Source organism: Anser brachyrhynchus (assembly GCF_964034855.1).
Source record: "Anser brachyrhynchus genome assembly, chromosome: 5".
In the NCBI taxonomy this organism is placed as follows: domain Eukaryota; kingdom Metazoa; phylum Chordata; class Aves; order Anseriformes; family Anatidae; genus Anser; species Anser brachyrhynchus.
The window spans coordinates 36,520,662-36,542,860 of NC_137699.1; the positions used below are offsets into that span (position 1 = coordinate 36,520,662).

The window sequence follows — 22,199 nt, forward strand, 5'->3', positions numbered from 1 at the left end:
CCCTTTTCTGTAGCATGGTCCAAAACCCAGATTCATTCCTTAAGTTTTGAAACGGAATCATCATGCATTATATTACTATTGGAATCTTTATACTGACTTGTATTTTTAATGAGAATTCATAAAACTTGTATCATTGGCATTGATCTAAGATTTGTAGAATAAACCCTACTGAATTCTAAAGTCAAGTCTTCTCTAGTGCTTAGGCTGTGTATTTTCTGACGTTCAATCAAATCCCAACCAGTCTATACAAGTCTAAAATAAAAGAATGCTGCATTTAGTGCTAGCTCAGCTGTCCCCTCACGCAGGGTTACAATACAGTTACTGTTAAATTCTTTCATTTTTAGAGGTTGAAAGCTTTTTCTGCTACGTGGGGAGTTCACACCATCACTGGTCCTACTGTGCCCCTGTTCCTGCTCATACAAAAGCCAGTTTAAGTCTCCATGGATTAATACTTAGCTTGTTCCATACATTGATAGAGCAGCTGCTGTTCCAGGAGAGCTGCACAGGCTGCTTTGTCAGCCATTCAAATCTGAGCTTTGCTAGTAATGGAGACAGGATATCTTAAAAGCAGATATTAACACAAGTCTGGCTCAGCTTATTTGCAGCCTGGGAATTTCAGCAGATGAAAATTCTTAGATGCACCACAAAAAGGGCTGGGCCATTTCTCACGACTAGAGCTCTAGCACAGGCCAGGAGGGGAAGCTACATTGTTCCAGTGGAGCCATTCCTACCAGCAGTTACTTGCATACTCATAGTTCTTAGGACTGTGATCTTCAACTGTGCAGTGTGACAGAGCACGATGTGACTTACTCCCCACTCCCTTGTTTAAGGTGTTTTTACAGCTGCAAGTATTTGCCCATATTTACACTAACTACATCCTTAACAACACTTCAAGTTAGAAGCTGTGCTGGCTAGAAAGCTTACCTTATCCTTTGCCAAAGCTCCTATCAAACACTTGCCTTATCCAGAAAGTCACTGTGTAAGCAGGGGAGGTGACAGCCAGAAAGCCTAAGATTCAGTTTGCCATTATCCATCCTGTGTTTCTCTCACGGGAAAAACCTATCCAACATTGCTGCTACCTGCAGGCAGCACCCTAAGTGGATTTGGAGCCTTTGTATTGCAGCAGTTTCAGAGAGTGAGATGCAATGTTCTTTACTTGTTCCCAGGCTCTATCTTACCCTGCAGCAAGAGCTGCACCATCCAAACACAACGCAGGAGTTCCGTTCCTAACAGCTATGAGACATCACTGGTCATCTGTGGAGGTGCTCCTCCATAAACCCCAGTAACTAATGGCAGATGCACTGCTGCAGTAGAGTTTTAAAAGCCTGGGGAACCATGAAGTCACCTAATCCAATCACCTCTGTCTTTTTCAAGACATTGCTTTTCCCCTCAGCTACCTCCAAACACATTATCCCTCAACAAGATATCCAAGTGCTCGTCTGAAATGCTACAAGCAAGGGAATTCACCATGCACCTCGCTAACCTCCTAAATAGAAAACAACACACCAGGGCCCTTCTGGGCTCCTGTGTGCAGCGGAAGAGGCGAGAGGCAAGGCAGGTGTTGGCAGCAGGTTAGGCTAACGGAGCTGAGCCCAGTGCTAGCGGAGCCCGGGCGCCTTCCCTGCCTGCAGCCTGGGGCCGTGGGCACCCTGCAGGCAGCCACAGCTTGCTGGGGACAGAGGCCAGCACGTTCACATCCCCATGCCCTACAAGAGATACGGGGGCCAGTTCAGCCCTGTTCTGCCCTCAGGGCAGGTTTAGGGTCACGGCTGGGCTGCCAAGTGCCACAGCAGTTAGGGCAGTGATGCGAAAGATGACTTGAACGCAGCTGGGGCACTTTGCCAGCATTTTCCCAGCCCACGTGCCCTCAGCTTCTGCCTTTCCCATGCAATGGCCATCCTCATCCTCTCCAACACCCTGACAAACCCTCCAAACCCCTCTGCCAACCAGAGACCCCCACATCCTTCATCCTGGTAAAGCCTGACTGCTCCACTAGTTCAGCTATCAGCATATGCTCAAGGGAAATACTGGCCTGGAGCTGAACAGGCCCTGTCCTCCCTGCCTGCTAAGGTCCCCTTTAACAGGGCTGCTTTGTTACTTTCTCACCCACAGCCCTCACAAACCCCAGATTAATTCCGGGTCTTTCAAAAGCAGTCCCCTGCCAAAAAAAAAAAAAAAAGCTAATCCAGGACCCAGTTTTGTCCTCTAGAGTGCCTGCATCTGCACAGCCCCACTCCAGCCTCAGTTCGTTCGCAGGCCCCACCTGACACAAGGTCACCTTCTTGCAGTTACCGCACCCTGCAGTGTCCTCAGAGCACCACAGCCATCACCCCACTCCCATGCGCTGCCTCCCTGGAGCGAGCTGTGGCCCTTTGAGCTGTCACACACAACTGCCCCATCCCTTTGCCACAGCGATGCCTTCTCCACACCTTGACACCGTGCCCAAATATTCACTCATGCCCAAGCACCTTATGGCTTGGAAATTGCAGCTCCCTGCTGTATCCCCTCCCTGGGACTCAGCCATCAACACAACCTGCACGCACTCACAGGTGTGCATTTCAGCCCCTAAACTATAAGGGAAAGTGTCCTGCTCTCGGCAGCGCCCATACCCTGTCTTTTCCGCCCTACATCTACCAGTCCCCATCAGCTCAACAGGATTGCATGTTTCAAAGAAAAAGGGAAGGGATTTGAGCATACCAAGCTTGTGCTTCTGCTAAAAAGACAAGACCCAAACACTTTTTACTCCAGGAAGTGGCCACACATCAGCAGGGGGGCAGGGGCAGGGGCAGGAGCTGCCCCTTTCCAGGCACCCCCCAAGGAGCAGTGGCCTCAGGTGGGATCTCCAGCCCAACAGCGAGGTGCATCACAGCAGCATGCCCACCTCCCTGACCTAACCTGCCGCCTTCCCCCTCCCCAGCTGACAGGCAGACCCAGATAAGAGGTCGCTGATAATGACTTGATCGAACATGTGGCCTGTCCCGTGATCAGAACTGACAACTCTGATGCAACAGCCCCGCAGCACCCACTTCCCGGTGAGCACTCCCCCCGTTTCTACCTTTGCCCCACTTCTGCAGATAAGAAGTTCGGGAAATAAGCGCCGAGCTGTAAAGTCACCTGCTTCCCAACTGACAAGCCCTGAGCCCGGGCATGGCTGAGCCGTGGGCCCTGCCTGCTGCCTGTGCTGGCACCGTGCTCTTCGCCCCTCGCTGCCCCGAGCTGATCCCCGAATGGAGCAGCAGCAGCAGCAGGGGACCAGGAAGGACGCGGGCATCAGCCTGGTTGTTTTCTCTGGGTGTGCACTCGGCGGGGGCAAAGATTGCACAGGCTGAACCAGATAGCAGATAGCCCAGCTGGAAAGTACCAAGCATCCTGTTTTGCACAAACAGGCCACACAAAGCACCCCACTATAAAGAACACTTTTACAGCAGCGTGGCATGGGCACGGGGGTGCCCCCAGCACGCTCTGTATGGTGACACGATGTCACCCAGTGCTGAACACTTCCTTCTGCCCTGCACTTTAGTGATTAAACTGAAGAGTGCCTGACAAAGAGTGCCCATAGGGAATGAGCTCGCTCGGACTCCCAAGCCTTGTCTGTGTCGCTAGCACCTCTTCTAACTGCAGGTCGCACAGGCTGAGCACAGCACTGAGCACGGCGCTGCTCTGCACGGCACAGATGTGGACAGCAAGGGGGCAGTTGTGGGGTAAGATGGCAGTCCCTCAAAAAAGGGACAGGAAAGAAAGAACTCAGACTCCAAATGCAGGAGACCTGACAGAATTTAGAATCTGCTTTGATTAAAAGCACACTGGGAGCTATGGAAAACACAGAGATCAGATGTTCTCCTTTCCAACCCTCTGGTTTAAGCCCGTTTACTAAAATGTCACTTGCCCTGCGCCAAATTCTCAGTCTCTCAAGATGGCCAGTGCTGTTTCACAGTGGACAGGGGAGCGCTTATTTAGGGAACTCATACTTGGAAGGTGATCCTGGGCGCTGCAGAAATGGAACAGCCTTTCTTCCTGGCTTGCCACTCCCTAGGGCACAGCTCCTCAACTTATCTTAACAAAAGCAAACACATACAGCAGTCCGAAGATGAACACAGGAGTGACTGCTAGATTTTACAATAACCATTCTTAGGTGATTTCCACAACTTTATACCAAAACCCTAGAGTGATAGAACAAGAACCAGCTGTCAGAGCTGAGATCCAATCGTTACATGAGGCCCTACTCAGCTAAAGTAATAGGGATCTCTGTCCAGGGATTTGAGACCCATTTTCACCAGCAAATCCCTTCAGACACAACCCTCCTCTTCAGCATGCTCCCCCCCACGAAGCATTTCATGTCATTCAAACGTATTAGGAAGGATTTCTAGACCAAACATCACATGAGGTGGACAAACCCCATTTAGCTCTACAAAGGAAGATGATCCCAAAGCAAAGACAGCCCAGGACTTGCCTGCCCCTGCTAAATGTGGGCAGCCTGGTTCCCAAGGCCACTTTCCCTTGCAGCCCTGCACAGTACGCAGTGGGAGCTGGGACAAAGCACTGCCAGTGCCCAGACTCTGTATCTTGGGCTCTTTGTCTTGATGTGCAAAGCCTGGGAGAAGGTGCAGAAGAGGCAACTAGCTTCTCTGCTGCCTGGGATGGAAGGAAAGGAGACCCAGAGACACAGCTTGGTCTCCTTAGCCTCAGTATCTGTGTTTGACTGTGCTTGGAGAGCAGCCAGAGACACCCCTCTCACTGAGCACAGCTATTTCCCAGCAAACTACCGCAGCACGCCATCCGAGTGCAAAATAAGGCCCCCTCTCTGCCCTGCAGTTGTTTGCTGTACCCAAGCAAAGAATGACAGAGGCTTATGAAGCACTGGCCTACATTCAGAAGCAGCGTATCCCTAAGGAGGCAGGCACGCAAGCAGCAAGGGGGGAGTGATGCTGACCTGGCAGACGTCCCCTGCCTGTATCTCCCCAGGCACCGCGGGGTGCAGTGGGAGCTCTGCAGCACAGGCACTGGTGTACACGGCCCCTACTTCTGGGGGATCTGCAGCGCATGTGGGCAGCAAGACACTGCAGCATTACCAGTCCCTTTTGCAGCCTTATACTGGTTTGGATTTGGCTCTGGCAAGGGAGGCTTGGTGCTCTGCTCAAGACACAGGCTGCAGCTGGCAGCGGGCAGCCAGAACCAGGCCCCTGCTACCAGACAGAAGGGCTCCAACTTGTCCTGTTGTTCTACGAAACCTTTGCCCACACACGCATCAGATGTGACAGTCTCAACAGCAGTAAAACTGACTGCGACCAGGAAATCTTCCACTAGAAGTGCTGGATTGTTAAGCTGCTCATTACACTGCAGTGGCTGATTTCGCAAGAACTTGATTCACTTGTGCTTAAACTGCAGCTCACAGGACAGGAGCATCGTGCTTCACGTCCCTAAGCAGGGCCACGCGATGCTTTTTCCACTACAGAAAAACCTCACAGAATTGAGGAGAAAATTCACAAAAATAATCAGAAGCAGCACTCGGTTTTGTTTCTGTCCTAGTCAGACTCCTATTTAACTCCACAGGAGACAGCACTGCCACGACCTGAAACTCAGCATTCAAACTTCGACATTTTGTGCTCTGTCCCTGCTGGAAGGTCTCTCCCCTCCAGCCCTGGCTGAGAACAGAAAGCCGTCTCTTCCCATTAGGCAAACGTGCTCCACCTCCTGCAGCTGCTCAGCGATCAGGGCAGGCAAGAAACACCACCACAGCAATGCACGGCCTAGAAAGGCAGCTCTGCTTCTGTAGCACTTGTGTTACTGCCTAAGCTGAAGGCACATTATTTCATTATTGCTCTCCTCCAAACATACCTCCCTTTTAAATAATAAGTATTGATCTGTTTGAAATCAGACTCTGATGCTGTAATTAGACACCTCTAAAGCACACATTGCTGTGTTACGCAGCACAGCTGTGAGCTCCTGGGTCCTGGATGAATCTACATTAGCATCGGACTCCCATCAGGAACACCCTTAAAGCACATCTCCCAAGTGTTCTTGGTTACCATGTTTTGGTTCAGATGACAGTCTCAGAGCACGTAAACAGATATCCCCAGTCTGAAACTAAACCAGAAATGAACTCCAGTCACTAGTGAGCGTTGGTCCACAGGTGCAGACTAGAGTTAGGCAGAAGCAAAGTTTCCAGCACTCACGCAGAGCGGATGCCAGTTCCTTAGCACCGTTTGCTCAGTAGCTGCCCCTGTTTCCTGCCCCGAGCTTGCTAACGCGCACACAGCTGGTCCCAGCCCTGCGGACCTCCCCGTGCCAGGCACTACTGCCAGAGCAGGCAGCGTCTCATTTCTCTAAAATATCAACTCAGCACAAAGGCCAGGCCCCCAGCTGCCAGGCCTCAGTGCTCAGCCCCACTTCTGCTTTGGCCCCCCAGCAGCGACGGAGCAAGCTCCTGCCGGGATTTGTTCCTGCGGCAGCACCAGGAGGCATCAGTGTAGCTGTGCCAACTCACTCTTTCGCATGAATAAACTGGACAAATACTTCACGTTACTCTCATTTTCAGCTCATTAATGTGATGGCAGCTCTCTTGCTTCTAAAGGACTGTACATAAGGTGTGTGAGCTGGAGCCACAGGCCTGTGTGCAGCCCCACACCTGTCTGGTACAGCTTGTTACCAAGTTTTGGGGCATCCAACTCCCTCAGGACTCTGCAGGATTAAAACACTTATTGGTTCTTTACAAATTCAACCCCGGGGTCATCCCTCCTACTGACCTCACTTGGCAAGAGCTGAGGTCTAACTGGGCAGCACAGGGCCCAGACCTCGCAGGCTGCACACCCCGCCTGCTTGGCTCTTTTGGAGTCTGCACCTGCCAAAGAACAGCACGAGGAAAAACAAAACAAAAAACTGGGACATTTTAAACGTGTCACTTCTAAAGTTTACCATCAACTGCTAAGCATATTCATGCAATCAAAAGAGCAGTATCAGTGGTCAAAGGGAGCCCTTCAGCTGTCTTTATCTAAAATAATCCTACTTTTTAAAGAGACGATTACCTAATTCAACCTAAAATTGAGAGCCTTCTCCCAAACACAAGCTTTCTGCGTTATCTGCAAGATGTGATCTAAATAATGGAAAACTTCACTGGATCTAGGTCACTGACAGAGGTTTTTTTGTTTTTGTTTTTTTAAATCATTGCTGACTTCCAGCACCATACTTAAGACTACCCAATAGCAGACAGAGTGGATAGGATGAAAAGCAGGAGGAATATCAACAAAGGCCAACTTCAGCTCTTCAAAAAAGGGCTCCTCCTCAGCCTTATAGAAAATGACTCCTCTGAAGCCATGTTTTTATGTCTGTGACCTCTGAAGGTCCTCAGGTTAATTGCGAGAGACATGTCAAGTCTCAGGAAGAAGCAGCTTATCTTCCACTTGCACTGCAAGGATGCACGCTTGCACAGCGGAATCTCCAAAACCACAGTAGTTGAAAATCTGCCTAAGGAGAAGAGAGACCAAGTTTGGCTCTTCCAAAGGAGCTGAAGCTGCATGCAACAACTTCTCTTGGTTAACTAGAGAAGGAGCCCTAGAGAAAGAGCTGTATGGAGGATAACCTTTTCGAGCATCTCCCAGAAGACAAATCCTTGACTTTGAAATATTTTCTTGTGTGTTTGCGGCCACTCCATCAAGCAGTACAGAGTCCAATGGCTGATCTTACGTTTGGGCATGTTGTTTTTTCCCCCCACTTTATTTATTTGCATGTAATAATAGCAGGAAATGGTGTCAGCACAAAGTTCAAACTAATTTCCCTATTAAAGGCCTTGCGCAACTGTTTATCTAGCAGGCCTTTAATGACTTCTTTAGTCCAGTTACAGGGCAGAGATTAGAAGCATTTTCAGGTGCTCTGGGCAGGACCATCCATACTCGATGGAAATTTTCTTTTTCACATTTCTTTATCAATGGAGATAGCAGCAATAATGCTTGTTTCACCAAAACTAGAAGGTCCTATATCTTCAAAAAGAAAGAAATCAGACGAAAAGCAATTCATCTCTATATGACACAAAGAATTTCTCAAAGCTGCTTTATCAAAAGCAAGCCGCTTGCATCCTAAGTACTAGAAATGTACCAAGCTATTTAGTGAATCAGCCAATATTAGGCACCTACCAACTTTATCACACACCCCCATTCACATTCAAGATTCCATATCAAACAAACAGCTTACTGCTCTGCTTGAGGTTTCCAAACACAGTAAGCTTGTCTGGGGACAAAAAGCTTCAAGGAAACACCATGCAACAGCTTTAAAAGACTATGGTTAGGGGAAACACTGGCTGTCCAGTCAAGAAGCATCCAAGCTCCAAGAACCTTAACTCCATAGGATACCTCAAAACAGATATGAGAATAGACATTAATATGCTATAAAAGTTACATTTTAAAATCTTAACATTTTATTCTTCTTTCCCCGAATTCCATGTCATATGTTCAGCAGAACAATATGGGAAAGAATGAAAGATTTTAGATCAGAATTATCTGACTGATATTAGTCAATGAGCTCCAGACCCATGCATCCCTGACAAAACACGGTGTGCCAAATTCAATCTTTCATTCATGCTGTCATATCAGCATTTTTAAAGATTTTCTTTTAGCACCCTGACTTCAATGGGCGTTTTGTAGCAGTACTTTCTGCACAGTCAGACTTCCAATGGATTAGATGCCCAATGTCTTAAACGGTCAAGTGTATCACTATTTGGAGGCAGTATAGCCACTGCCCGTCAAAAACATTATTAGCAATTAAAACCAAGGCAGATATTTTCAAGACTCTTCACCCTTCAACTTCCAATTTCTTCCTCATGTAAAAGCAGATCATGGAAGCCAAGTTCTGAACTTGAAAATGCAGTGTTGATTTTTCATGTGGTTTTATTTTTTTAATGATTTAACAACCTATACTGCCTGCTTGCCTCTCCCACTGGTCTAGTCATTAACTCGTGATTTGATTGCTTTGCATGCCATGAGCCATGCATTTGTAACATGCAGTTCCTTGGAACATGCAGCCATTTCCACCAGCTACTGCTCAAGTCAAACAGAATTACCTTTTCAGTGCCTTCTGGCCCATCCTCTCCACTAAGGTTTTTGCTTCTCAGCTTCCTTTCAGTGCTACTGGAGCTGAACCCCGCCCCCCCCCCCCAAGGCTTTCCTTAAAGCTCCACCTTCTGGAGTCCTGGAACTTAGTTACAAACAAAAACAGTTCTCATTAAAAAAAATAAAATAGCTCCTGGCTTAGAATTAAGGTTTTGGAAGACAGAAAGACAATTAGGAGTACACCAGATGGTAAATTCAGGTTTTTTGAGCCAGTCATGTAATTCTGGGAGCCCAAGTCTAGTCCGGGGGCTGGGGAGAAGATGAGTTGTGTGTGTGTACTTGTGTGACTGACAGCACTTTACCCTGCAGTATCAGAAAGATGTAGAAAAAGCCTCCCATTAACCTGCAAACAATTTAAGAGTTCTGTTCTTCTGGGCAATCCTCAGAGGGAAAACAAGGTACATCTCTGAAGGCTGAGTAGCAGCGTGGTCCAAGTCAGACTCTACTGTGTTTGGGGAAGCCTCCAGGCTGCTGCATCACACCCCGCTCTCCTCCAAAGGGCACGATGCCCTCCTCCCTGCACAGGCCTGGCAGCTCCCCACGAGCCAGCTAACCCTGCAGCAGCAGGGCTGCCAGCCATCTGCTCCCGGCAGCACTCCCACGCGCAGGCTGGCAAGGCAGGCTCCTACCTGGCGCCGACTTGAACCAAAGCCCTCCCTCGCACAGCTCAGCTCTCTCCCTCACGCACAGGGATGCCGTGACCATCCCCTCCCACCTGCCGCAGTTCGACCGAAGAGCAGCTCTGCAGAACAGCTCAGCTTTCCTGCTCCCTGCTATTGCAAAGAGGGACTGCACAGAGGAGATCCAAGCAAGTCTCTGTAAGACACAGCACCAGCAGATGATCAACCGGGCTGTGGCAGCACACTGCATTTGGGCATCGGCAGGTCCTGGACATACACCACAAGGCACGCTGGTCAGTGAGCACCACACAGTGGGAACACGGCCCCGAGATCGGCTTGTAGGCACCTGCAAGGCCTGCTTCTACCGCAGCGCAGGGCTTGCTTCGCCTCGCTTTTTCCCCAGCCCTCCCCTGCCAAGGAACGGTTTCTGGTGGTTCATTTCCTGTCTGTCTTCATTCTTGTGGGAAGAAGAGTTTGCGGCCATCCAGTTAGCTCTGCTGTGCACTGGGAAACATGTAAAATCATGTCACAGCTCCAGGATTTACTAGCTCAGGTCTGCGTTTGCTAGCATTTATGTTTTCGGAAGAATGTTTTAGCATTTGCCTGGCTTTGAGCTACAAAAATGTTCCTGATCCATGCTGTTAGCAAAAAGGGGTGCTAAAGATCTCTTCTAATTAATACCCGCGTTGCAGCGGAACAATGAGCCATGAGATCTCAGCAAAGAAAGCAGCACCCAAGACTGCATTAAGCTGCACTTGTGTGGCTTGGCACTTCCTGCCAGACTTGAAACGCAAGCACAGGCTGACATCAGTTGATCCTGTGCCAGAACCTGCGCGTTAGAGAAGTAGGGTTATGCATAAACTCCCTGAAGCTTCACAGTGTGGTCTAGAAAAGTTTTATTTTGAGCTTTTTGATAAATTCGACCTCAAAACACAGACTGCAGATGCAGACATGCAGGTCTACATCCTTCTAAAGTGTCTGTCAGTCTCCCAGAACCACCCGAGTCACTGCACCTACATCTCCCATAAGACATCACGTATTTGGTTAAGCCTGCCCAGACCCAGACCTCAAAAACACATTTCAGGAAGGGTTTCAGCTGCAAGTTTTGTATCTAAACACTGGTCACAGAAGAGCTTTGGTCCCCAATCTCCCAGTCTGGTATTGTCCATTAAAACTGGAGATGAGAGCATTTCCAGGGCACACGCCTGTTCCAAGAGCCCTCCAGATCTCAGCACTCTGAGATAAATTCCATCTTATTAAAGGAAGCTTGGACTCACCAGCACAACCTGACACAAAAAGCACAGCAGGCAAGGGATGCTGGCCGTGTGCGTGCTGGCTCCCTGTTTCTCATTGCTGCGTTTTACTCTGGCAGGTCCATCTGTGCTATTTTTCTGTGGCTTGCAGCCATGCGTTCAAGAGGATGAGTGCAGCAAGAATTAAAGCTCTATCACTGCGCAGAGGCGTTCGGCGCACAGTTTGTGTCTGTGTGTGCCTCTCCACCCCCACATTAACCACCGCATTTCAGGCAAACATCCCTGGGGGAACACACTCTGCCTGACATCGGTCGCTCCCTCACATGGGCTCTCAGCTGGAAGAGGCTGCTGAGAGTCTGGGGAGGGGGCTGCTGGCTGCAGAGACCACCAATGCCTCCGGACTGAGCACTGACAGGCAAGCCCCCTTCAGTGTCCTTTGGCACACGGCCTGAGAGGCAAGATCAAGCGTGTCAGCGAGAGTGACAGGTCACAGCGACAGCCCACAGCCCGCAGGCATCCTGCTGCGATCTTGGGAACACTGCCAAAGGGAAGCTTTCCTTTCTGGAGCATCCGCAACCCACTCTTGCTTTCAGTGTGCCCTTCTCTTCCTTCCTTTCCTCCATTTCTATCGGTGCTGCATTCTGCTCGTTCCCAGGAAGAAATAGGGCAAACATAACCTGATTAACCGAGAGGATTTGGGCAGGAGGGGGCGGGAGGAAGGGAGATTAATACCCACAGACATACAGAGCCCTTCCCTCCTGCATTAGCTCTTGCCTGTTCAATAATTAAAGTGCTCTGCAGTGACTTTGGAATCTGCTATAAAAGCTTCTCGTAAACTCTGCCTCAGCATGTAGACATCAAAAGAAAGAGAACATTCGGTCTGACAAGCTGAAATTTCTTCCCTACTCCAGGGTCAGTCACAAGCTTAAAATCACTTGGATGCGAGCCTATGGCTCCATTTTAAAACATAAGGGTCCCTCTTGCTGCTGTTCATCTATCGACAGTTTGAATCCAGCTTTTATTTGGCTAGGCTCACCTTGAAGCGTGGGTTGGAAGTTAAGACAGGCTTTCTCTGCTTCACATGTGGGAAAATCTCCAAGGCAGACAGCAGTTCATACATGTTCATATGAATAAAGAACACAACACACAGGCTCTGCCTGCCTACCGAGACTATTTTCATACTCATAGCCTTTCCTGCTTGCTTACCATATAGATAGATGATTGAGGTCAGAAATGCGAAGCTTTCCCATATGCAGAAGGGATGTCTTCTCCGACCTTCCACAGAGCTATTTTTGGCTACTCTTATATGCCTAAGAGCTCTTACAGAGGTCATGCACTGAATTAACTGCCGTCAGTTCATGCAAGACACAAAATGTTCACAAGGGTTTTTGTTTGTTTTTGCCCCTTGTTTAAAAAATATATATATATATTTTAATTGTGTCTCTTTAACATAACACCCTATTGACTCCAAATGCCCAGATGTTCTAGTTGCAAGAGAGCATATTTTAAAAGGGGCCATGAGACAGATTATTAGTCATTTGTTAAAACATATAGATTATACTGTATGTTCAACATGCACTGGGGGCACAAACAATTGGTAAGATTAAAAATGAAAGAATCCTGGGCTGGTGGCAGCCAAACATGCAGACAATGATATTCCACAAGAAAGCAGCAGAGCTCACTCCTGCCTGCATACATAAATATACCGCACCACGTCCCAGAGGTCAGGGGCCTGGGCTCAGCTCTGTCCGTGTCTCACAAACTCTAATGCTGACATTTTGCTACCAATCTGGCACTGCCCTGTCCGCAAATGCTTCAGTCCAGTGAATGAGAGTGAAGAACTGGGTGAACCCCACTGCCCCAGGGGCCAGTCCAAAGGCTTGCCACATGGAGAGGAACTGATGTGTACCAAGGGACTGCACATCCCTGTCACCACTCCAAAAGTTGTTCATCCTCACAGTGCGCGAAAGATGGAACATGCTGGTATCTTTTCCCTCCCGACATCCCAGCATTAAATCTCAAAGACCTCACACAAACACACAGTGAATCATACACAGACCATAGGATGTACAAAACAGGAATGATGTACAATTGGCAAAAAGGAGGTGGAAAAATGTACCAGCAGTGAAGTGATCAGGGGACCCAGCATCAAGAAATCCAGCTCTAGTGCATACATGCACAGAATCAATGACACTATCTCCTAGCATCTCATTTTTTTTGTCACATTGGTATCTTTTAAAAAGGGAACCTACGCTTGGACACTGCCTCTTAAGGACAGAACTGCACAGGGTCTAGGAATACAACTGGATCTGGACAATTGTGAGAAAATCAACACAAGGCTGGTGTGCCAGTGAGAAATGGTGTACCTTGCATTTGTGACCCAGGACACAGGCATGCTGTTCTTCTTACATTCAGGGTCAAGAAACAACAGATTCTGCAAGAACCAAGGCTGCCCCTACAGCAGCTCAAAGTCAAGCTCTTGTTCCCTTTTCTAACATCCTCCTCTTTAAGCAAGATTCATCATAGTTTGCAAAACAGCAAGGCTGTGCCCTGCAAGAGTTTGCTAAATATTGGTGAAGCTTCACCTAAACACAGGAATAAAGGGACCACAAACCAGCAACTGCAGGCTTAGCATAGCACTGTGAAAATGATTCATTGGCAGTCTGCAGGCAAGCAAGATTTCATTTTCTATTTAAAATTTGAATGTAAATAAGAAAACTGAATTGATAGAAATACAGGTCTTTGCTCATGTGACATTTCTTGGAAAAACACAGCACCCTAACACAAGTATCGTATTTGGTAATCAGTCTGCCTTTCTGTGGTTCCACTTTCACTTCCTTGCTTTGCTCTGACTCTACGATTTGTGAGCTCTTTGCTGAGGAGAGCTACTGTGTGTCTGTACAATGCCTGCACTGTGAAGCTGTGCTGCCAACAGAGATGTTCAGTTTGGTACCTGCTCCGAGTACATTAATAATTTCTCTATGGTTGCATAATGAAGCAGATTACTGCTTGAGATTACTGCTGGTTAGCCACACAGGCTGCATGTCTCTCTAGTCTTATTTTCCTTCAGAAACACTGCCTCTTTTTAGACCTTCAGCACTGAGTCATGGTGCAGTATATCATGTTTCAACTAGGAAACACGGGGATTCAAAACAAAAAAAAGATATGGAAGAAAATAGCTTTTTAAAAAAATCATTAGAAATCACCCTCTTCTTCCTGCCTTGAACTTATATCTAACCTCAATGCACATGTCTACCTTTGCTGTGGATAGGATGATGTCTCCAGCTACAACCCTGTGCCCCTGAGGAAAGCGCAGGCCCCTGAACACCCATGGCAGCCAACTAAAGCAAAGCTACCGCATTCCAGATGATGACGTAAATCCCTAACAGGTAGCATGAGCTGGGAGAACTTGGTCTTTAAAAAAAAAAGTGTCTCTTTCTTTATCAACTTTCTGCCTATAAAATAAATTAAAACAAAATTAAAAAGCCCAGGGAGCAGAACTTCCCAAAAGACAAGGCATCAGCTTTTCCTGGGGGTAGCTCTATTTCCATTCCAGCAGCATGTTGTCCTGGTAGTACATACGATATAGATGGTATTTAAGAACTTTGCGTAATAATCCCTCAGGACAGTACCTGCCTCTCACATTCTGCCCCCCTGGGCTTTGTGCTCACCCACAGAGCTACCACCACCACAGAAACAAAGATGTAAAAGAGTACCTCGTGCAGAGACAGTGAAGTTATTCCTCCCCTCTCAGGACAGCAGAAGAGTTCAGCTCTGTAACAGAAGCTGAAGGCACCCCTCAGGGCTGTTACCAGCTCAGGGCCGAGCCAGGCCAGTTGCAGCTCTTTTAAAGAGACTCAGGTGTGGCCCAAATGTGGGGACTGAAATGAAAGCAACTGGCTGCCCATCTCCATGCTATTGATAAGTTTACTGAACTGCAAGTTAAGCTTCATATTCTTTCTCCCACAGCCTTCCCCAGGGAATGGATAATCATTTATTACATACAGTCATTTGTAGGCGCACACATTTTCCATATACGCTAGAGAATGTGCAAAACCAGAATGTGATTATGTCTCGATCTCTGGCCTTCCCACTCCAGGTACAGAACTGGGTTTTATTCCCTGGGGCCCACAAAGAGTTACAGGAACTAAGCCATATTTTACAAGCTCCAGGAAACAACAAAAGGTGCAAAAGTTGTGCTTTATAGCACTGATTTTTTCAGTGAAAGCCTTGAGGACAGGTATCTTCCATGTTCAAGTGTGTCCTTCATGAAAACATAGAACAATTTTCATTCTCTAGGACTTCCTTGACCTTCGTAGAAACAAGAGCTTGGCCACAGTCATTTTGGCATGGAAGAGAATACATAATCTGCTATCACTTTGAATACACTGAGGGTTGATCAGATATGCAAGGTCTGAAATGCTGCAAAAGTATCTCTGAGAAAGAGAACACTTGGATGAGACAGGATGGATCAATTACTTACTCTGCTGTCCTGAGTAACACATCTTCCTTTTATTCCTTGAAACACGCTAACCCACACAACATCCACATCTGTTTCCACATCCCTTGATGGGTCTGATACCATCTTCTTTGCTGTCTTCCCTCTTACAGGAGGATTTACTTATGCTTTTCGCTGTGGGAGAGACAATATTGTGTCATTAAATGTACTGTGTCCCAAAAGGTCTGAACCAGTAAAAAACCTGCCTTTGCAGGACTCTGTTGCTCTTTACACTGAGCTAACCAGTTTGTTGGCATGTGGTGTGCTGAGAAGGGATCTTGGGAAAATCAAAACTGACAGCTGCAGAATGAATATGAATATTAAAATAGGGGCAAGGAGGTCTCTGCTCCAGATGGAATATAGAGACATGCCTCTGACCTTTTGCTGCTGAACCTGCCTACCCTCTTGAATTGGCAAGCAGCAGTGGCAGCAGTCTGCAGCTCTCCTCTCATATCCCACTGGCTCCCTACTGTAATTTATAGAAAGTCTCCACTTACTGCAACCTGCCAGGCACTCAAGAACAACTTAAATAACAGTAAGAGTTCTGCTGCTAGTTTAGAAGCCAGACAGCATCGGTGGGGTTGCAGTAGGGATAACACTCCTTTGGACAGTCAGTAGGAGGCAGGTGCTGAACCGGCTGAGATATCTTTGCGACTATGCTAGGCAAAGACTGAATAGTGGTTCCTGTCCACCCGGCTGCCTTTCTATCTATCTATGCCCATGTGATTTATCTGAGCATCCCGTTTCCTGCAGTTCCTAAGTAAATGAGTAAATATTCAGTTATGTAACAGGAATGGGTTTGGCTTGGAGAATCCTGCACAGTGACTCATGCTTCCATGAGTAAATCCAGTCCTTTAGAGAGCAAGACAGTCACATGTTCTGCTTAGTCCAGCTACCTCTAGCTACATCTAACAAAAAGGCACTTGGGAATTAAAGAATCTTCAGAAAGTGACAATTATTTACACAGGTCTCCATGTATATATTACCCTGGTGGACACCAATAAATAGGTTGTAGAAATACCTAAGTAAAAAATACCCGGAAATGAGAATTGCATCAGCTAGTGCTTCCCCCAGCCCCCACTCCACCCCGCCCACTCGCCACAATGACGGTGCAAAGAAAAAGAGGGAGAGAAGCAGCAAAAGCACTACATCCTTGTACCACCCGATATGTAACACGTAATGCCGTATGTGCAGCGATACCTGTTAGCGCACGGCAAGGTGAAACTCGTCTTTTAGCTTTTAGTTTCCTTGGATCAGTTCAAATGGTTTGATGGAGCTATACTGCTGAAGTTTGTAGAACACAAATAAGGATTTTATGGAGTGTGAACCAAATTCCTGTATCCTACCCAGAGAAGTATCTAAAAATTGCAAGAATTCTGGCTCTGGGAGCTTTTCTGATGTTGAAGATACAGCAGAGTATGACAATCTTCTGATCTCAAGCTACTCAGTTTTGTAGCCCAGCCTCCTCTGATCTAGGGAAAGAACCTCCATCATTTCCATTTTGCTTTATGATGCTGAAGTGTTTCATAATAAACTAATTCCTACAGTACCACCACCGGGTTGGTAGATAAGGACCCTATCCATTTTACAAAGGAGAAATGAAGCCATAAAATTGGAAGGAGTTGTTCAGGCCTCAGAATAAATCAAAGGAAGAGACAAGATTGGTACATGACACAGCTGTGTCCAGTGCCAGGTCTTTCCTGCACACACTGACATCTTATGAAAGAGAAGTCATTGATGGTGTCAGAGCAAAAGCAGGACTGATTATGCTGGGAACTGATGATTTTTAGGAGCAAGTTAGACCTCAAATCTCAGGTGGAGCAGAGAGATTTCACTGACCTTTCCAGGGCTGGTCAGCACCAGCAGTGGCATTGGGTTACTGCCAATCTCCTAGCTGGGCTTTTGCTCATACAGCAAATATGTGCAGGTCGTGGTTTGGTGTCCTCATCCACCCCAGCAGCACCATCAGATTGGACTTACTCTTTCAGGAGCAAGGACCTGAGCAAATGGCAAGAAGTGTAGGAATGAAACAACACCATGTAAAACCTCTTGCATGTTAGCAAAATGGAGAGAAATGTACTAACACTTTGTAAGTGTTTAACTGAAAAAAAGCAAGAGACACATATTGAACGCACCTTGTATAACTGTCTCTGGACTTTGTGATAAAGGTTTAATCGGTATCTCGTAGTTTAAACACATTGATTAATGTGAATCTTTTCCTTCTGTTATCATCCAAAGCCTGATCAAATGCCACCTGAGGTCAGTGGAAAGGCTCTGCCTGATACTCCTAGAGAGAAAACAGAAACATTTCCACATTCAGCAATTTCTGTTGCTTTACTTTTCGTGTTTAATCTGTGAAAGCTAACATGGAAAAGAGGACAAGCAGGCTGAGGAAGGGCCAAGCTTCCCTGGAGAGACCCTGTCACATTTCAAGTATCGCCATCCCTCTATCTACACCACCTCCTGCTACCGTGATGGAAGGCAACAGCAGAAAACTGACGGGAAGAGTAAAACTCCTTATGTGTACAAGTGAGGAAAGCTGGCCCCATCCCTACAATCAAAGTCAGTCACTCAAAAGAAATCAAAACAAACCCGGCCTCCATCTTCCATGTGCAAGAACAATGCCCTTCATTTGCTCACCCCATTCAGTTTGTGTTGTTACGAGCTTTCTCTGTTAGAAGCCGTCTGAGGCAGAAAATCATTGTCAATCATGACAGATGACTGCTCTCCTCCTGAGCATCTACTGCTGCTACTAAGATCACAAAGGACACATAAAAGGAAAAATTTGGCGTTCGCAGCCTTCTTGTTTGCAACCCAGGTGAATTAACACCGGCATATTAAAAGCTGTCACTCATTTTTAATGAAACGAGGCTTCTGATCTGCTCACCATCATTGAGGACATGCTAGGACCAGGATGGTTTTGAAACATCTTACATCCTTGCTTTGGTCTACTCTACTGAAGGCAGGACCTCTGGTATCGGAACAGGCACCAGACAGATGAGGAGAACCTGATGCTATAAGTTACCTTATGTTATAAATAATGGAGATTTGGTCTTGGTTCTGTTCTCAGTAACAAGTAGCACAGACACAAGCAAGTGAAGAATTTACTGGAACTTTTACCCTGAATACCATGTTCAATTTTATATGCCTGAGCCACAGAATAAAAGCAATGTTACAATACTAACATTCTCCTCTTAGAATCGCTGGTCTTGCTATGACAGTAGTAAAATACCACTCGCTCTACACTAGTTATATATTTTTAAATGCCCATTAATCTACCCAACTGGTCTCGTCTTAGAAGCCACTTGTATTCAAAATCTTCAGAAACAAAATTTTTTATAGAGAGAAAACATTTCTTGATCTTTGTTCCTGTCAAGTGCTCAGTTTCTATCCCAGCAGACAAAGGTTAACACTCAGTGTAGATGCTGTCCAGAACCCCAATTCTGAATGAGAAGTTTAGGCCCATTCATACAAAACCCCTGTAGGGATAGATTCCTGGGGTGCAGAATTAAACTTCCTAATCCATTCTTGGGACTGCTGATGGACCAAGATGCTTAGCGAACCCAGCGTAATACAGAATGACAGAACTACATTATACGGTTTCCTTTCATTCTGCATTCCTGCAGCATTAGGCCTACTCAGCACCTACCAGCACTTTCCCTTCCACACCACAGCTATTATGGTCTCTCTCCGCCCATGACGCACATCTCACAAGCATCACTCAGCGGCAAGGAACAAAGCACATCTGTTTTTTGCAACTGACAGGTCATTATATCTAACCTCCTTTGGTAGAACGGTTCTTTTTTTATAATGAGAACCTGTGGCGGTTCAGTACACAACCCAAACTGTATTTTTCTGACTTCAGTTTCATGCAAATCTCTCCTTATGCAATGTTTCAAACATTTTTAGTTATTTTCTTACCTGTGCTTCTTATTTCTTTTGTTTTGCCAATGGACTCTCAAAGAAACGATGAGGCTTTGGGCTACCGTTCCCATCAGATCACCATGGCAGAAAGGAATTGCCTCTGGGCTGGTCAGTGAGAAGGTATTAGCATGCGTTGAACAGCAGCAGTGAATTACTTCACTTGTAAAGCAGAGCTTGGTAGATGAGTACAAGTCTCACACATTATAAGATGCACCCATGTCCACATAATCTGGACCAGTCTAGCATGACTGAGGTCCTTGTTTTAGGCTTGCAAGTGCTAGGAATGGGATGAAGTGGTGGAGAGATCAGGACCTCCATGGTAATATACATTCTTTTCAGTTGTAAATCAACTAACAACTAGGTAAAGTGACTTTAGAAGAGAAGGGATATCCCAGACAAAGCAGAACTGGAAGAGCTGGTATAGGCAGAGGAAGACAAATGGATGAATTAGAAAGGAAGGCCTTCTGACATAGCAAGATAATCACCTCATAAAGGAATTCAAATATATCCTAGAAGCCACAAATAGGTATTGCCAAAAATCAGCCAGAGTTAGAACCCAAAAGATAGCTAAGGCAAATACCTGAAAGGTACCACAGCCACAAGAAAATTAGGGGGAAAAAAGAAAAAAAGGAGTATCACTAATATAAGAACAGGACAATAAAGGTAAACTAGTTACTCCCATAAGCCTAAATGACTGCTTCCCTGATTTTCATTGAGGATGAACATGTTAGACCATGGGTTAAAGAGAGGATGTCTAAGAGAAGGAGTAGAAGGGAGAAATGGCTACATCACAATAAATGAAGGCAGACACGTGGAGAGCAGAACAGAGGCTACTGTGCTCCAACTGGAAGAACCAGACAGTCTCGATCCCAGAATACTGAAGCACAGTTAACCACAAATCCAGGTGTGAGGATTTTCAGTAAGCTAACTGACTCAGAGGCGTTACTACGGGCCTGGAGAACAGCGAACATTTAAGTAGGGAGCCATGCTGGAAGTGGTCCGGAACTGTGCGTTTGATGTCTGTGCAGTTCTCCAGGAAAACTTCTGAAGGGAATTTTTACTCCAAACAAAAAATTCAGCTAACAAAGGGCTAAAAGGTAGCATGGGTTTATGGAAAAACAGTTTTGTGGGACAAGCCTGTACTGTAGTATAAAATCCAAAGTTCAGACATCCAGAGAATAATAAAACATAGATTTTGTTCTCTGTTAGTATCTTAGGAAGAAGTGAGTGAAGAGGGGAAAGAGCTGGCTGTACTAAGGAGCCACCCGGTGACGGGGAGCTGACTGTGGTGTGACTGAAAAACACAAGTGCACGTCTACTTGTGGTATTTCCAGCAACGACAGGAAAACAATGCTCACGACAGAGGCACCACTGAGAAGGCTGTTTAAAATACTCCACTGCAGCATCCTCTCTCAAGAGAAAACAATTAAAACTGGAAGAGGCCTGCAGAAAGGACGTCCCAGTGATCAGAGCATGGCCTGTATCACGCAAGACTGCCAGGGTTTAGCTTATGTAACTTGAAAAAAAATAGTGGGAATTTGATAGACAAATATGGGGAAGGAGGAAGCAAACAGCAGAGGAGGATGTCTGGGCCAAAAAAAACAAACAGCAATAGACAGAGATGGAAATTAGAAGCGGGTTTCCAGCCGCCAGCCGAGAGGCTCCATCCGGCAGCACGGCAGCGCAATTAGGGGGCCATAAACCCCAAGGGCTTCAGCAGGCGGCGGGAATCAATCTGAGGGAGGACTAAAACCAGTTCCGCGAAGCCCCGGTGCCGGCAGCAGGGTTTTGCCGTGCTGTGCACGCAGGCACCCCCCGGCTCCCTCAGGCTCCCTCAGCGGCCGCCTGGGCAGCCGTTAGGGGCCGCAGGGTGGCGGGGCCTGTAGCGGGCTCCCCGTTGCCGCCCCCCCTCGCCCCGACGTGTCTGCGGGCACGTCCCCGCCGCCGCGGCCCGCCCGCCTCACGTCAGCCGCCCGGCCCCTACTTAAGGCCCGGCTTTCGGACCCGCCCCGCCACGATCGCCGCCGCGCTCGGCTGAGGAGATCAGGGGTAGGTGGCCGGCGCCTGGCGGGGGGCAAGGCTGAGGGGGCGGTGGGGAGGTCCCGGCCACTGCTGGGGGCTGCGGCTCAGCTCCCTCTGAGGGAGGGAGGCACAGCGGGGTGCCGAGCCCCCGAGTGGAGGCTGCGGGGGGCAGGGGCCGCCCGGGAAGGTGGAGGTGGAGGGGGGGTGGCGGGCGTCCGCTCGGTGTCGTTTGCTTGGCCGCGGCCCCCCCCCGCGCCCCTCCAGCGGTGGGGCTGCCGGCACTGCCCTGGCCCTCAGCCCGGCACCGCATGGGCGAGGCACCGCGCCCTGCCCTGCCCTGCCCTGCCCTGCCCGCGGGCCTTGTGCAAGCGGCGTGATTGCCGCAGCGCCCGCCCCAAGCTTCCTCTCAGCCGGGGGGAAATGGGCCTGGGGTCAGGCATGGCTCCAGGCTGCGACTGAATGTTAGCACGAAGCTGCTCTACAAGGAGCTGAAATGTACCTTCAGCTACTGCTTGGCCCCTAACCTGCTGATTTCCATGAACTACCAGGCTGAAAACACTTCAAGAATTAACTCTGAAATGCTTGAGTGCAGACTCCTCAGCAGCCCTGCACGTTGTGCTGCTTCAAGTGCTGGGGGAGCACTGGGCACGTGCAGACTGCGCGCGCCATGCTGGCCCACGTTTCAGGAGACATCTTAAGGCGGTCTTTGCTTGCAGCTCTTAGTCAGCCTTTCCTAAATGCGCACACTGCTGGCTTCCTGTCCCTCCCACCTCAACCCCATTTA

General features: G+C 47.7%; 1 protein-coding gene and 1 long non-coding RNA gene across 4 annotated transcripts in view; one reads left to right on the forward strand and one right to left on the reverse strand.

The window, feature by feature from the left end:
• LOC308196333 (L-lactate dehydrogenase A chain) overlaps positions 1–22,199 on the forward strand; it is a 93,184-nt gene that overhangs the window by 65,120 nt on the left and 5,865 nt on the right. The window contains exon 1 of one of the 2 annotated variants that reach the window (XM_080595216.1): positions 21,308–21,442. The exons of the other annotated variant lie outside the window; for it this stretch is intronic. The gene's annotated coding sequence lies outside the window, so the exon portion shown is untranslated. Of the gene's footprint in view, positions 1–21,307; positions 21,443–22,199 lie in introns of those variants that run through there. 2 annotated transcript variants of the gene reach the window in all.
• LOC308196339 overlaps positions 1–22,199 on the reverse strand; it is a 45,670-nt gene that overhangs the window by 22,625 nt on the left and 846 nt on the right. Inside the window, exons 2-5 of one of the 2 annotated variants that reach the window (XR_013952144.1) lie at positions 19,391–19,498; positions 17,605–17,756; positions 17,309–17,467; positions 15,455–15,604 (exon numbers count right to left, since the gene is read on the reverse strand). This is a non-coding gene — a long non-coding RNA (uncharacterized lncRNA). Of the gene's footprint in view, positions 1–15,454; positions 15,605–17,308; positions 17,468–17,604; positions 17,757–19,390; positions 21,267–22,199 lie in introns of those variants that run through there. The other variant, XR_013952145.1, reaches the window with a different exon arrangement.